This window comes from Mus caroli, chromosome X (assembly GCF_900094665.2).
Source record: "Mus caroli chromosome X, CAROLI_EIJ_v1.1, whole genome shotgun sequence".
NCBI classification, from domain to species: Eukaryota; Metazoa; Chordata; class Mammalia; order Rodentia; family Muridae; genus Mus; species Mus caroli.
In genome coordinates, this window is record NC_034589.1 from 156,600,398 (window position 1) to 156,612,088 (window position 11,691).

The 11,691-nt window shown below is 38.0% G+C and overlaps 1 pseudogene; it reads left to right on the forward strand.

The window, feature by feature from the left end:
• LOC110286450 overlaps window positions 1-1,611 on the forward strand; it is a 2,176-nt pseudogene extending 565 nt beyond the window's left edge.
• The last annotated feature ends 10,080 nt before the right edge of the window (window positions 1,612-11,691 follow it).

Below are 11,691 nucleotides of genomic sequence, written 5' to 3' on the forward strand. Positions count from 1 at the left end.
CTCCGGTTGTGAAGCTTATGCTCTCCCTCTCAAGACGCATAAAGCTTGCTGCAGAAGAACCCTATTGTGTGTGGTGTCCTTATTCGCGGGCGAATTAGAGAACACTCACAGAGTAGGGCAGAAATCTAGCAGATAAGGAACATTTCATAACTCTAAACTGGAAAACTCTGCATTATTAAAATGCCATTTCTCTCCCAAACTGATCTATAAATTCAGTGTGATCTGTATAAAAATCCAAGCAGACTATTTTACACAAATTGAACAGATTATAAAAGTTGTACAGAAATGCAAAAGACCTAGAAAAGGTTTTCTAAAGTATGTTCCAACAAATATTGGAATATTTGCAGTATTTACTGTAAAGCCACAGGAGTTAGACAATGTGAGATCAATGAGAGGCCAGGAATAAATCCTCTCATTTATGGTCAATTTACTTTCAACAAAAGTACCAAGACGATTCAATGAGAAAATGAACAGCCCTTTTACTACATGGTTTGGGGACAATCAGAAATCCATTTGCAAAAGAAAAAAATAAAATGTTTACTTAATGCTGCATACAAAAATTAATTTGTAATGTATCCTATACTGCAATAGAAGAATTAAAACTATATAAGTTCTAAAATAAACTAGGAAAAATATGAGCTTTATGATTTAAGTTGTAAAAATCAGAATTTATTAAAATTAATTGTTTTGCTTCAACAGGAATGGTTAAAAAATTAAAGACAAGCTAAAGACTATGATAAGATATTACAAATCATCTATGGGAAGACAAAAACAACTGTTAAAATTCAGTAAGTAAAAGACTACCAAAAGTTTTAAATGGTTTGATGGCTATTCTTGGTTCTCCACTTGACTACATCTGGAATAAACTAAAATCCAAAAATGGCGAGCATATCTGTGGGATTGAGGGATTGTCTACATTGGGTTGGCTTGTGGGCTTGTCTTAGGAGGAACATTGTGGTGGTTTGAATATACTTGGCTCAGGGAGTGGCACTATTTGGAGGTGTGGCCTTGTTGGAGTAGGTGTAATCTTGTTGGATGAGGTGTGTCTCTGTGGTTGTAGGCTTTGAGAGCTTCCTCCTAACTGCCTGAGGATGCCAGTCTTCTCCTGTTTGCCTTCTGAAAAAGATGTACAACTCTGAGCTCCTCCAGCCATGCCTTGATGATAATGGAATTGAACCTCTTAACCTGTAAGCCAGATCCAATTAAATGTTGTCCTTATAAGAGTTGCCTTCGCTCTTCTCCCTGACTGATCAGCTCCTGAATTCGCCTGAAGATTCAGGCAGCCCTGGAAGTCACTGCTCAATACTGCAGCCAGGAGCTGGATCAGTATGTCCAATGTGTAGCAGCCAAGCCAGAGTTGTGGCATCGAGATTGTCACCCCCTTAATATGAGCATTGCTTGCTGCACGTCCTCCCACCCCATCATCCACCAGATCTGACAGGCCTGTGTTGAGCCGTTTGAAGCCTTTGAGGAGTGTCTTCGCTTGAATGAGGCAGCAGTTGGTAACTGTGTTAAACACGTAGGCCACTTCCTACAGTGTGCTGATCAGGTGCAGTCACCAAGTTCACCCACAACTGGAGAGGCACAGCCCCTGCCTGCCTCCTAACAACCCCCTTGAACTTATAGAAAATGGACATGAGCTCGCCTAGAATGACAAGAGTTTTGAAGTCTTAAGGGCCCTGCTGTGGGTCTGGCTCTCCTGGACTTCAGGATGTTACATAAATAAAGAGTTACCTTTGTCATGGTTTCTGTTCACAGTAGTAAAAACCTAAGATTTTTAAGTGAGAAGACCCACTCCTCTGTGTCCTGTATCATTTCCTGGATTTGGGAAATGTATCATACAAGAATGGAGAATGTGAGTTACATAGTAAGCATGAATTTATGCATTTCTTTTTATGTATGAATTTCTTTCTACTTTTAACTGCCTTGAATTCTCCACAATGATAGATGATAAACTCCCAATTGTACGCTAAACAAACCCCTTCTTCCCTAAACTGCTTTTCTTCTGGGTAATTATCAGAATAAATAATACATACTATGTTATGAGTGAATCACAAAAGAATTTTGATATCTAAAAGCCAGAGGCAATAACTGTGTATTGTATCATTCCACATATATGACATTCTTTACATTCTTTTTAGATTTATTTATTTGATGTATACGAATGTATTGTCTGCAAAGATATTTGTTTACTTTGTGCATACTTGGTGCCCCTGAACGTCAGAAGATGTCAGTTCCCCTAGAACTGGAGTTACACATTGTTGTTAGCCACAATGTGGAAGATGAAAAATGAACAATTACCTTATTTATTTATCATTTTATTTTTTGTCATATATCCCAGCTGAAGTTCAATAAATACTCTTATACACTGAACCATCTCTTCTGTCCTTTATGGATCTGACATATTCAAGTAGCAAATTTATATCTATAGAAAGTAGATCAGACTGGGTATGGTGGTGGACACCTTTAATACCAGCATTTGAGAGGGAGAGAGAGACAGATCTCTGAGTTTGAGGCTAGGCTGATCTACAGAATGAGTTCCAGGACATAAGGCTGCATACACAGAGAAGCCTTGTCTTGCAAAATAAACCAAAACAAAATAACCTCCCTAGTTCTTTTCTTCAGCACACACACACACACACACACACACACAAAACCATGTAAATTCTTCATAGCACCATTATCCATATCTCAAATTTCAGATCTCATGTTTCTTTCAAATTTTTCACGTTTGTAATGTGGAAGGGGGTTCTGTTCTCCACTGAATGAAGAGAACCTAGGAATACAGATCAGGAATACAAACTAGAGTCTTTGTTTGGACTTGCAAACTTTATATGCCCCAATATAGGGGAATGCCAGGGCCAAAAGAATGGGAATGGGTGGGTAGGGAAGTGGGGGGCGCTATGGGGGACTTTTGGGATAGTATTGGAAATGTAATTGAGGAAAATATGTAATAAAAATATATATAAAAAAAACAAAACAAAAACATATTCAAATAAAAAAAAAAGTATGTATGTAGTTTGCAAAAGGATAGGTAGATAGATAGATAGATAGATAGATAGATAGATAGATAGATAGACAGATAGACAGATAGACTGATATATACATATATACATACATACATACATACACATACATACATACATACTACATACATACATAGTGTGCATGCGCATGCATGTGCGCGTGTGCGTGTGTGTGTGTGTATGTGTATGTTTATGCATGCCATGCTGTGCCTGTGGAGGTCATAGGACAATTTCCATCTGTTAGTTCTCTGCTCCTATTGTTTCAGTCCTGGAGATCAAACCTGTTCATCAGACTTTGTGGCAAGCACCTTCCCTGTTGAGCCAACTTGCCAGAACTTTGCTACATTTGTGCTAATTTTAATTCAACAGAACTTCTTAGATTTAAATTCATAGGAATAAGGTTGTCGATACTAAGCCACTTTCTCCTCTCCTGATTGATAGCTTTTCAATTCATTTATTACTTAGCCGTGGCTGCTGTAAAAAATATATATATATATTTTTGTTGTACTATCCTTTTAGTACATCCTTAGGAAAATAAAACTTTGGAATTAAGTGGAGCAAAATACAAAATATCAGACTTAAAATATGTGGATCTAAGATCATTCTAAAGTAATTTTCTCAAAGTCCAATGGCATAATTATTTGTGACTCCTAAGTCAATAAATTGACTTAGTAGTGTGTGTGTGTGTGTGTGTGTGTGTGTGTGTGTGAGAGAGAGAGAGAGAGAGAGAGAGAGAGAGAGAGAGAGAGAGAGAGAAGCAGGAAAGGATGCTCAACAGGTAAAGTCCATGCAATGTAAGCCTGATGAATGAACCCATATACCCATATAAAGGTAGAAGGAGCAATAAAACAGACTTTGCAAAGTTGTTCTCTCACCTCCATATTCAAGCCATGGCACAATATACACTCTTTATACAACACACACACACACACACACACACACAGTAATTGTAATGATGATAGTGATGATGATGGTGATGATGATGATGATGGAAACATACTGCAGTATAGCTCTTCTTAAGCCAAAATGCAAACTAAAATGTAAGTTATAATCAGAATTGCAAATTGAATCTTCCATGACCCATAGTTATTAAGTTTAGTCTCTGCACAGAAAGGCCATAAGGAAAATCATTACTTTAAAGATTAACAATAGATAATGTTGAGCTCATACCTGCTTTTTGGTTAATTCCTAGCATTGGGGAGTAAGGGAGAGAATAAAAAAAAAATGGCAAGCAATTCACACTGGGAACTGCTCCACAGAACAGATACACACCTGTTCTGTTTAACCTGTTTCCCCCCATTCAACACCTAGAAGATAGCAGAAGTAACAGGGACTAATAATAATTGGAGTAGGGGAAACAGCTGACAGCAAAGAAGGAAAGACCAAATATATATATTTAAAGTACATAGCCAAAAGAAAAAGCAGTTATCTGGTTGAACCAGTCACTAAACTTTAGCTTCTCACAAGGCCACCTAACCCTATAACACATTTAATGCCACCCTCCCCACTCCATGCCCCATGACCCATGGCCCACGCCCCACCTCGTGATGAAAATTTGCCTTCATTTAAACACCTGTGAAAGATGCCTCTGGAAGGGTCTATGTGTGGGAGTGGGTAGGAATGGGGCCGGAATATTCCAGAGAATTTTAACTGAGACAGGGAAACCACAATGAATGTGGGAGCCAAAATACCAGTGGACTGAAGTCCCCATATGAATAAATAGGGAGGGGGAATGGAGGGGAAGGAGGGAAGGAGAAAGGAACACTGAGAGAAACATCTGTCTCTCTGTCTCTGTCTCTGTTTCTCTGTCCCTCTCTCTCTCTCTCTCTCTCTCTCTCTCTGTCTATCTCTCTCTCTGTCTTTCTCTGTCTGTTTTTCTGAGGTAAAGACACCTCACACTCCCCTTCATATTCAGCTATGCTGGATGCCTGGTTTTAGCTCTCTCCTCTAAACCAACATGCCCCTCAACACACATACACACTGAAGCCAGGATTAACTTCTTACTTCCACACTGGTTATCTAACCTGATGAGTTTCTACAGTCCTACACTTGATCTTAGCCAAAAGGCCGAGAAGCGATGAGTTTCTACAGTCCTTAGGTTCCCTCCTATTGCTCAGCTCTCTTCTCTACAACCAGTTGACTCTTTGGCCCTGATTACTTGGTGTTGTCTGGCTGCTTTGATAAATAAAAAGTGAAACAAGAGGAAGGAAAAGTCCTAGAGGAATAAGACTAAGGGGCTTTCAAAGCAGGTGGCGTAACAGGCTCACAGATCGTCTCTGAAAGTTGAAAGAAATACATAGTTCTGCTGGCTTTAGAAGGCAACAGACAGTGGGGAAATATGGCAGAAAGAGCCCTTATGAACATATCTGTAAACTAAAGTGGCCTCCTTGACTTCTGGGAGGTCAATGGTTAGTTATCTCACTTAGCTATGTAGAGCAAGGTTTTCTAGGTTTTGTTTTGTTTTGATTTTTAGGGTTTTTATTGTTGTTGTGGGGTTTTCTTTGGCTAAAAAGTGTGTTTTCTTCTAACCCTTCCCTCTTTGACTTCCTGGATTCATGAAAAGAAAAGGGAAGTAATGGAGCTGTTCCGTGCCCTGGGCTTTTGTAATTGAGAAACATGACAGGTCTTTTTCTCCTTTTCACACATTCTATATTTTAAAAACTGCTGTCAGACTAAGACGTTGCCAAGATTCAACCCCGAGTGAAATCATACCAAGAAAACTAAAAGTTATATGAAAAGCAGATGGATTATAGATCAAATCATATAGCCTCCACATGTCTTGTGGTTTAAAAGCTATGTCATTCCTCTTAGGTCAAATGTACAATATTAGCCATAATTAGTGTATAATAAAATCTGTATCCTTTTGTTATTCTACTTTCTTACCATCAACCTGTATTCCCCAGGTCCAAAGCAATTGGGGAAAAATGAAAAATTTCTGTTGTCAGTTACCTATAAGTGTATCCCATGGAAGAAAACAAATATATTTTCCCAACTCTAGAAAATGGAAATAGAGTAATAAATATTACATAGTTTTCATTACATAGTTTCATAATTATCATTACCTTCACTTAAGAAAAAAATTTCTTAGTCAGACCTTTCTAAAGCAAAAAAGACCCTATTTATATGTAGTTGTGTCAACTGGGAGTATGAAAAAACAATTGTCTTCTCATCGCAGATAGGGCACCATGCAGAGAGCAAAATAAACACTCCATCAAAGTTTGGCTTGGAAAATTGGCAAACGGGCTTATTAGGCTTACTTACTATGGTGGTTTATATATGCTTGAAGTAGGTGTGGCCTTGTTGGAGGGAGTGTGTCACTGTAGGTGTGGGATTTAAGACCTTCATCCTAGCTGCCTGGAAGCCAGTCTTCTAGCAGCCTTCAAATGAAGATGTAGAACTCTCAGTTCCTTCTGCACCATACCTGCCTGGATGCTGCCATGTTCCCACCTTGATGATAATGGACTGAACCACTGAACCTGTATGTCAGTCCCAATTAAATGTTGCCTTTATATGAGTTGCCTTGGTCATAGTGTCTGTTCACAGCAATAAAACTCTAACTAAGACAGTTATAGAATCTTTCTCTCCCAGCCCTCTTTGTTTTTGTTGTTGTTGTTTGTTTGTTTTTCAGTTTTTAAACTCTTTTTGGAACAATAAACATGATAGAAGTAGAAAAATCTCTTACTAAGTCCTCTGTGAAAGGAATTTGTGACGAGTTCCTGATTAGTCCAAAACCATTCAATCTCCAAGGAAGAATATGCAGAGTAACTGTGGCTTCATACAATGAATTGGGTAGTGTTCCTTCTGCTTCTCTTTTGTGGAATAGTTTGAAGAGTATTGGTATTAGGTCTTCTCTGAAGGTCTGATAGATTTCTGCACTAAGCCTATCTTGTCCTGCAATTTTGGGTTGTTTTTTTTTTTTTCTTTCTTTCTTTTTTGGTTGGGAGACTTTTAATGACTGCTTCTATCTCTTTAGGGGTTATGGGACTGTTTAGATGGTTTATCTGATCCAGATTTAACTTTGGTAGCTGGTATCTGTCTAGAAAATTGCCCAACTCATCCAGATTTTCTAGTTATGTTGAGTATAGGCATCTTTAGTAAGATCTGATGATTTTTTTTTATTTCCTCAGTTTCTATTGTTATATCTTCCTTTTAATTTCTGATTTTGTTAATTTGGATACTGTCTCTGTGCCCTCTGGATAGTCTGGCTAAGGGCTTATCTATCTTGTTGATTTTCTCAAAGAACCAGCTACTGGTTTTGTTGATTCTTTTTATACTTCTTTTTGTTTCTATTTGGTTGATTTCAGCCCTGAGTTTGATTACTTCCTGCCATCTACTCCTCTTGGGTGAATTTGCTTTTTTTGTTCTAGAGCTTCCAGATGTGTTGTTAAGCTGCTAGTGTATGCTCTCTCCAGTTTCTTTATGGAGGCACTCAGAACTATGAGTTTTCCTCTCGGCACTGCTTTCAATGTGTCCCATAAGTTTTGATATGCTGTATCTTCATTCTCATTGAATTCTAAAAAGTCTTTTATTTCTTTATTTATTCCTTGACCAAGTTATCATTAAGTAGGGATTCCATGTGTATGTGAGCTTTTTGTTGTTTTTGTTGCTATTGAATACCAGCCTTAGTCCATCGTGATCTGATAAGGTGCATGGGATTATTTCAATCTTTTTGTATCTGTTGAGGCCTGTTTTATACGGTCAGTTTTGGAGAAGGCACCATGAGGTGCTGAGAAGAAATTATATCCTTTTGTTTTAGGAGGAACTGTTCCATAGATATCTGTTAAATCCGTTTGGCCCATAACTTCTGTTAGTTTTAATATGTCTCTGTCTAGTTTGTGTTTCCATGATTTGTCCATTGCTGAGAGTGGGGTGGTAAAGTCTCCCACTATTATTGTTTGAGGTGCAGTGTGTGGTTTCTTCAAGAAAGGTTTTCTCTGAATGGGTGTGGATGTCCTAGAACTAGTTCTGTAGACCAGGATGGACTTGAACTCACAGAGATCTGACTGCCTCTGCCTCCTGGGATTAAAAGTGAGCACCACAGCCTGACTGCCAAACTTTTGTAAAACTCAGATTGTTTTGGGGGTGGGGTGGGGGGATTTCCCAGAAATCTCACCTGTCTAGACCTCAACACATCATGCTGTCCATGATAGCTACCTAGGTTACTCTTATTTTAAGCTATCATGCTTAATGAGGATCCTCTTCAGGTTTTAAAGGAGCATCTTTCCTTTCTTTTAAGGCTCTGTCATGTTGTCTCTAAAACAATTTATTGTTTCTCATAATGCTCTTCTACCTCAAGGCCCACCTAGGGTTACAAGTTTCTCTCTCCCAATAAAGTTCCTTTCTAAAGGGCAATTTTGTTATCTCTGTCCATGAACCTGCCCATCTCTATTCTCTAATTATATATATATATATATATATGATTATATATAATAATAAATACAAATATTTTTAAAGCATATGAAAAGGAGGAAAGTGGAAGTAGCAGGACTTCATGTAGACTATAGGGTTGTCCGAGGTGAAACAGGAAAAGGAAGAAGCACACAGAACTTTGAATGTCTCAGACCTACACTAAGATCTCACTATTTGTATTTGTATTTGTATTTGTATTTGTATTTGTATTTGTATTTGTATTTGTATTTGTATTTGTATTTGTATTTGTATATTTGCCAGAGCTCAGTCACAATGATAGGTAGCTAAGCAGGCTTGCAGGCCATTGAGGATGGACCATTCCCTTCATGATCAGCTTTAGATCTCACCTCAAGTTTCCATAGTAACATCAATTCCAATAAAGAGAAGTATCAAAAGTGCCCCTCCTCAGAACTTAAAATACCTTATGAAGGTCTGAAGGGAATGGGTCAGCATTTAAGAGTGCTGGATCCTCTTCTGAAGGACCTAGATTCAATTCCCAGCACTCACATGTCAGCTCACAACCCTCTATAACTCCAGATCCTGGGGTTTCCCCACTTTCTTCTGCCCTTCTCAGGCACAAGGCATGTGTGTGTTACACAGACATACATGTAGGCAAAACATACACACATACATTTTTTTTTAATTTAAAAGAATATAAAGGAGAAGAGCTTTGCTGAGGCCCCAGGGAAAACCATTTCTTCTTGATAAAGGACAACTCTTGTATTGTTTTGTTTTAAGGATTTGTTTGGTTTTATTTCATGTGTATGAATGGCTTGCCTTTATGTATGTATGTTCAAGTCAAGTATGCCTGGTACTCAAAGAAGTGAGAAAAGGATGTCAGATCTCCCAGAACTAGAGTTACAGACAATTGCGAGCTGCCCTATGTGTGTAGAAAAACAAACTCAAGTCCTCTGCAAGAGCAGCAAGTGATTTTTAACTGGTATACTAGCTCCCCTGTCCTCTAGTGCCCACTTTCTTAAAAGCTGATGCAACTAGGACTATAATAATGGCTATTCTTGGTTGTCAACTTGACTACATCTGGAATTAACTAAAACCCAAGTACTTGGATACACCTGTGAGGGATTTTTCTTAATTAAATCATTTGAAATGTGAAGGTTCACCTTTCATCTGAAACTTTTGATGAGGGAAAATATAGGCTTCTGTTGGAAGCCTATATAAAGGACATGGAAGAAGAAAAACTTACTCTTTGTCTGTTTGCCTTCATTCTTGCTAGCAAGTCCGTTCCTTCACTGCATTATTAGAGCTTATTTCTTCAGAATTCTGGCATATATTGAAAACCAGATAAGGCATCCAGCTTCATGTACTAAGCAACTACTGGACACTGGAACTTTCTGTTGCTATTGTTGGACTAGGTGGATCACATCCTGTAGGTCATTCTAATAAATAATAAATAATATATGTATGGATATATAATGAATATATTAATAAATCTCTATATGTTAGCATTGTGTGTATATGCATATATATGTATATATACGTATATATATATGTACATATATATATATATATATATATATATATATATCCTTTATATATTTATATATTTGGGCCAATATCTGAAACAAAGAAAGAAGAAAAAGAAAAGTTCCAGTTTTTGAGTTAGAACTCAGAAGTGTGGGGCTTAGTAGTAAAGATATGTAGCAATGGTTCTTAACTTTTCTGATGCTGTGAAACTTTAAGATAGTTCCTCGTAAAGGGACTCTTTAATATAGCTCTCAAACATAAAGTTATTTTTGTTGCTATGGCATAATTGCAATTTTGATAGTTGTGAGTTGTAATGTACATATTTTGGAGATAGAAGTATTCCAAGGGAGTTGTGACCAACAGGTTGAGAACCACTGCTCTGAGAACTCCAACTAATACAGGGTAATACAGACTAATACTTCTAGCTAAGAGACCAACCTTCAGGAATGCTGATAAGACAGAAAACATACTAGTGGCTGCTTGGCACTAACAGGAATAAATGCATGAACAGGCAGAACACAGAATTTTCAAGGCAGTGAAACTATTCTGTCACAAAACTATTCTACAATGGTGTATACATGTCATTTAACATTTGTCAAAATCCATGGAGTGTACAACAGTAAGAGTGAAACCCTAGTGTCAGTTATGGACTCTGGGTGATAATGATGTGTCAAAGTAGGTTCACCAGTTGTGATAAATTGGCCACTCAAGTGTGTAGTGTTGACTGTGGAGGAAACTGTGCCTATGGGCATGGGTCAAGGGTGTATGGGAATTCTATACTGTCCATTCAATGTTTCTAGGAACTTAAAATGTTCCCAAACATAAACTTTTTAAACATCACCAATAAAAAGAATCTGGGAATGTTCTTTTTCCATAAGGTGATAAAACAGACATATTTCTTTGGAAGAAAGCTAAGCAAATGATCTCTTAAGGTCCCTTTTCAACCTGATGTCCCTGATTTCTATGCTCTGTTGGGCATTGAAAAACCACTGGCTCTTAAGGCAGGAAGGAATTTTAAGGGTCAACTAATGGATGTATTATTTCCTCTGCAGTAAAATCACTGAAAGGTTATCTGCTCTTCAAAGAAAAGACACCAATTGTAGCTTTCATTAATTATTTCAAAGCCTGCTTGCTTGAATAACTTTATCTGAAACATGTGCCCTCATTGAACCATCTGTGTCTCCATAGTTCCTTCACATTGGCCTGATACAAAGTACTCAGGAAGACATATGTAAATCTTCAGATGAATCTGTTAGCTGTTTTACAGAGAATCCCACCAATTTGACAGCCTAGTCAGAGTTGGAGAGACTGGAAGAAATTAGGTATGTATCAGTAACAACCTGACCGATCCACAGAAGTCTACAAGTAGTGCCGAGAGTGATGTTGAGGTTCTGGAGAAAGGACCAAAGGAGGGCCTAAGTTAAAGGATGTACAGTATGACCATGAGCAAGTATGGATAAAGACCATGTTCATTTGTTTGTACCAGGGTCGTTATCATATTCATGGGTGCTAATTATGTCCACTCAACTTCCTTAAACATCATCACCAAACTGCTATAGGTTGCTAGCAGTCAAAAATGTTCTATCTTCCTGAGGAGCTCTGAGCCTTGCCTAGAAGTTCATGGCACTTGTAATTCCTTCAGTATTTCTCACTGCTAATGTCCTTTGCTGTGATATTGATTCCTTTTTTAATTTAGCCTCCTTATATTCACCTGTTTTCCACCAGAACATTCTCTCTCTCTCTCTCTCTCTCTCTCTCTCTCTCTCTCTCT